The sequence below is a fragment of the Gymnodraco acuticeps genome, unplaced genomic scaffold (genome assembly GCF_902827175.1).
Source record: "Gymnodraco acuticeps unplaced genomic scaffold, fGymAcu1.1, whole genome shotgun sequence".
NCBI classification, from domain to species: domain Eukaryota; kingdom Metazoa; phylum Chordata; class Actinopteri; order Perciformes; family Bathydraconidae; genus Gymnodraco; species Gymnodraco acuticeps.
The window spans coordinates 226,781-232,780 of NW_022990126.1; positions in this window are offsets into that span (position 1 = coordinate 226,781).

Sequence of the window (6,000 nt, forward strand, 5' to 3'; positions counted from 1 at the left end):
AACCACACCTGCTTCTTGAGCCTCTTCGATGCCTGAAAGCAGAGCTCTCAACATCATGGATCTTTCTTGCATTCGGCTTCCAGTACAAAGACCCTTTATGAGAGAAATAAAGAGTAATGACACGTGAAAATAAAATGTTAAAAGGGGCACATTGTTGTACTGATAGCACTTTCAGACCCTTATCTTTTGCATAAATGAAAATGAAATATAGAATAATTATATTTACCAATTGTCCCTTCAGACTCAACGATTTCAATCCCAACGGTGTCTGTAAGGATGTACTCCTCACTGTCTCCCATGGCCACATTCACTTTTCCTGTGATCAGTGGAACGCTTGCCTCTGATTCAACAAATCTGATCATGACCACCCTTGTGGAAACAATCTTTCCATCCATTATTTCTGACACATGTATTGACCTGTAATGCAAAAAGAACAGTGACACACATTTAGTTAGCAACATGGACTAAAACGTAACATTCTAAAGCAGTGGTTCTCAACTGGTGGGTCGCGACCCAAAAGTGGGTCGCGGACCCGTTTCGAGTGGGTCGCGGATGTGTGAGTGAAGAAAAAAAAATGTAAAAAAAAAAGATTTTTTTTTTTGGGGAAAACTCAAACTTTTATTTTGAAGGCCCGATTTTCTAACGGCCCGTCTACACTACAGGCGTCAAAAAAGCTTGAAGCTGGGCGTGTCTGAGGCTTGGCGATTTTTTGCGACCAACAACCAATCACATGAATCTCCCGCCCCCGACATACAAAGCAATAGCAATGTTAAAACGAAGTAAACTGGATATAAAATCCCCAAACAGGCGAAAACCTACCAGTTTCACCCACTGTCTCTGCCACCTCCCTCCATGCCTGGTTCCTCCGGTTTGTATCCCGGTAGATGAACAGAGACTGATCATACAGCACCGGGTGATTCACTACCGCTATAATGAATTTTCCCTCCATTTTTTTTAATACGAGGAAATGACCTGCGTAGTCTCTCCCAGCATACACGCGGTTTGATTGGCTAGCTTGTACTGGCAGATTTGCATAAACGGGATTTCATTGGCTGACGCCAGCTTCGAGCAAGCATCGAGCCTCAAAAGTTGAACATTGTGCAACTTTTGACGCCGATAGACGCTCGCAACGCCTTGCCATGCTACCCACAATGCAGTTCGGCGAAGTTTGAAAATATCCTACGTCACCCCATTCAAATGAATGGGCGAAGCGTTGAAAGCATTTTTTGACGCCTGTAGTGTAGACGGGCCGTAACGCTGTGCAAGCAGTCGGCGTTGGACTGGAAGTACCGGAGACCATAAACGGTTTTGAAAACTTCTGTCACATAGTGATCATCTTCTCAATAAAATATCTTTGCTGATGTTTTTTCGAGTCTTCTGGCCAATCAGAATCAAGATTGTTGCCGGAAGTGCCCACGGAGAATAACTTAGCGGTAGAACTCTTCTTTATACATCCATGGGTACAACTTCAGATAGAAATGAGCACATAATGAAATATGACCCCCGGTCTGATGATTGACAGGTCACAGAACAATGGGAGCTATCTACCCTTACCCACAATTTAAAGTAAGTCACACAGACGATCTCCTCTTTACTCTTCTCGCAGCAAGATGTCAGAACAAAGTGAAAAACAAACAATGGCATAAAATATTATTAATATGTCGGGTAGTAATAGATTTATTTATTTTCTTCTCAGAGTGTACCAGAATGCATAGTTATGTTAGTATTTCTAAAAATCTCCTGGGGGAGAATCCCCCCAGACCCCCCTGCTGGGGTTGGGTTTTCAGCATGTGTGCCTTTTTATATAGTTCAGCTTTGATTCCATCATCTCATTAAACCTTTTTAAAAAGCATACTTTAGTTCTGTGAAGGGATATAAGGGATATATGCACTGTACTTCACTTTTATTAATATTGTATGCTGAAAAGCGTATATATTACAGCACGTTTTTTTGTTGAATAGATTTGAGTGCTTCAAAATGTTGGGTCACGACCAAGTAAAAAGTGGGTCCCGAGGCCTGACCAGTTGAGAACCACTGTTCTAAAGCATGCCAACGTATGAAATGGGCATCTCATTACCTTTGAAATGACCGAGGGGTGCTAATTGATCTAGTCAACGGACTCATGTATGCAGTAGACATTGGCTGACTATGACGAAAAGCAAACAGCCGTGACTCAGCTGGCTCTGTCTGGATCCTTTGAGTCTCCCCAGGTTTTCCCCCATGAACCTCATAATGACCGTGATCAGAGAGGTCCAGGGAGCAGAAACACCCACTATCCAATGGAAAAACCACAACGTTGGTGATGAAAAGGCTACCTGCGTTGACCTAAAAGAAAATAACAGGTTATATATATTTCACAATTTCCTTTTAAACAATCACTACATTGTTCTTTGTCTTTCCATGTGTGTCCTTGCATAATTTCTTCCTTTGTGTCGTTTCTTCAATGGTGGTAGTGTAGGGTGACCAGACGTCCCCGTTTTCCGGGGACAGTCCCCGTTTGTATTGGCCTGTCCCCGGTTGCAACTGTCCCCGGAAATGTCCCTGTTTTTTAATATGCGTTAAAAACACATAGCAAGGTGAAATAAAACGTTTCATGTCAGGAAACACTGGGTAAATAGACTGCGGTCAAGCCAGCCCCCACTTCGGAAAACACAGTCAAGCCAGCCCGCACGTTGTATTGCGGTGCGCGAATATGCATTACAGTAGAGGCCTATAAAAACTGCCTTCAAAATAAAAGCGTTTACTCGGTCAATAACAAATATACCTAAAAAACACACCAAACATATTCATATATACTGGAGCTTAAATTAAGAAATATGTACTATATAATGTGATCAATAATAATTTAAAACAAACTACGTATAACTACATTATAACTGAGTGAATGTAAAATGTAAGTATACAGTTATGAAGACATATCTGACATTTCCACTGGGTGACTAATTTCAATTGATGTTGACACCAATAACATTACTTTCTGAAGCACAATTTAAAATGTATGCTGTTTAAAATCTCAAATTAGATATATTGTCCATCTATATTTTGATTATTATTTAATGGAGACCGTCCATAATCAAAGAGTCACTCGAAGTCAATCAAATACTTATTTCACTCCAGGGTGATAGCAGGAGACCCCATCTAGTCAATCAGAGAAAATCAGGACAATCTGATGTAGAATTTCAAAATAAAATACCTTTGAAGTCTCATATATGAGCTATCGTCCTTCTGTTTGTATCCAATAGTTAAAATGTTCAAATTACATTGAACCAGATTTGTCACCCTTTTTTCTTTAACAGTGAAGAAAATTGGATATGTGATATATTGACCGCAAAAATCAAAATGTCCCCGGTTTTCATTTTGAAAATCTGGTCACCTTAAGGTAGTGGTTTATTAATTGTATTAAAAAAACATGCAGTTAGTAGTTAATCCTCAAGATTATTTGTATGCCTATATCAGACCTCAGTATCAATCTAAATGTCACTGATATAGTTTATAAATAAATGTCTTGCTGGACTGTACGACTAAATTGTCTCAGGGCTGTCACCAAGTAAATGCTGTTTTTAAGTTATTGAAGTTTCTTCTTGCTTCGCTTCTGAAAAGTTAAATTATAGTTATGCAGTTATTTGTGCAAAACAGTTCATATAAAATATTTATCATTGAATCTTTTCACATCTTTTCATGCCATGTCTATTTTGTGCACCAAATTAAGGATACAATTCGATAACATCCTAATAATATCCTTCCCCATTTACAATGTGATATCTAAATATTGTTTTGTTTTTAAATTGAATGATTAACTGACTCTCTCGTCCAGATGACTCGTAGCATTATTGCTATTGAAACAAGGTTAGCTTGTTACACGTTAACACACCATGTGCCTGTTCAATCAATAATTAATCACGGATCTCTTAAAAATACCTGAAAAATGCGGCTGATTCTGTCGACGCGCATGTCGTCTATTTTAAGAGTAACTCGCTGGCTGCCTCTGAAAAGAAAGTATGACTCCATCTCCGTGTTTATTGTTAACAATATATTGCTATCGCCGTGTCCGACAAGTCGTTCTTGGCGGTAATGTGTACATTACACAGGGTGCATTTACGGCATGGTGCCGTAAATGTACCATCAATTTACACCAGGACTGCTGTGCGCATGACAGGAAAGTTTGATCGCGGGAAATATAGTCACCCTCCTTATTAATAATAATGGAGTCCAGTTTGTTTGCCTACAGAGAAGTTATACAAAGTATGATAAAAGATGGTTATACTGATCAAAATATATCCGATCATCTCCAGTATGAATGTGGCTTAACAAAAGGGTTCTCCCAAACAAACATCCGTCGCTTTTGTACCCAAAATGGTATAGGCAGAGAGTGAGTGCATGATTCCCAACTGGAAGTAGAGGTTGCTAAAGCAGCTGTTGAGGTGAGGTAGGCCTATGGCTTAATTCAGTGATGTAAAGTAATTACGTAGATTTACTCAAGTACTGTACTTATTACTTAATAGAGTGGTGTAGTGAAGCATCCTAAACCCCGGAAGTAAGTTCCTTCTGGTTCCCTCGACAAAAAAGCTATGCAATTTCGCCATAGGATTTTGGAAAATAGCTCCAAATAATGTCTGTGGTTGACACACATTTAAGAGACGGATCACGTTTTGTTCAGTCGGATAATCTCCACAGTCTACCCTACTTTTATAATTTTATAATCATAAATCGAATTGAAAGATTTATGATTTTAGGACGTGTCACTGCACGACTCTATAGCCTACTGTTGGGTTTCGGAATGCTGGGAGGAGTAAATGGCCAGAAAGAATCCAAGAAACTTCTTGTAAAATTGATAGGGTTTTAATGATGTAAACATGACGTTCCTCTGAGGCTGCGACGGGAGAGGGGCCGTATAAACGTTTCAGCTCCGATTATAAACTCTCTGGTACTTCCAGTCTTCTCCCATTGGTTGGCGGCGTCATATTCCGTTACCCTCTATTGGCGTAGCTAAACATCCATTCATAAGCATTTAAATAGCTGTATACATGATAGTTAACCATATAGTAACAGTTGATATGTTAGCATCGATGAGTGGCAGTTGGAGACGGTGTGTTTAGTATGTAACGACACGCGTTTGTATCCATCTCTTCACTAATGCTGCTTGATATGCTACATCCTACTGTGAATGCTAAAAACAATGCAACTTCCGATTCCGGAAGCTACTACCCTCGATATTTGTCCGTGGGGGAACAATACATCAGTGGACTAAAGTTCCGGTTTCATTTGTATATTGATTATTCTCACAATACAAACAAATGTAACGAGCCCTGAATTATGGGTTTTCTTTGAGACGTAGGAGCTGAGTTGAGGCTTAACAATGATGTGACAGAAATACTCACTAATAACTTTGGACATAATTGTGTAAATAATAATGAGATAACTATTCTGTTTTTTTTTGGTTTCAATTAGAACTAAAAAACAAACGGTTAAAACGTACCTTGGTCCTATTTAGTTTTTGTTTTGTGTTTACAAATTCAGACTGGACCAACATATGGAAGAAAAATGATGACTGGTTACCTGGCCTCAAAAGGAATCCGAGCATCAGAGGGGCGTGTTGGTCGTGTCCTCAGAGAAACTAACCAGCCATATCATGCAGATCGGTATCGTGTAGGTATTATTAAAAACATCTAGATTTTCCTGTATTGTACATTGCTGTGAACATATTGTGAGAACAATAACATTGTGTTTGATTCCTCAGAGATTAAGGAATTTAAATCCAGTGCCATACAGTGCAGAGTACATGGGTCACAAATTGCACATTGACCAAAACGAGAAACTGGTGATGTATGGGGTGACCCACGTCCTTGCCGTGGACGGATTCTCCAGCAACATTGTAAGCCACTCCACCATGCCAGTGAAAAACAACCTGACCATATATCAAGAGGTTTACCAGTAAGTTTCAGTGCCCTGTTTCTGTTATAATAATATAATAATAACCTAATAAACAGCAGACAGTAAATC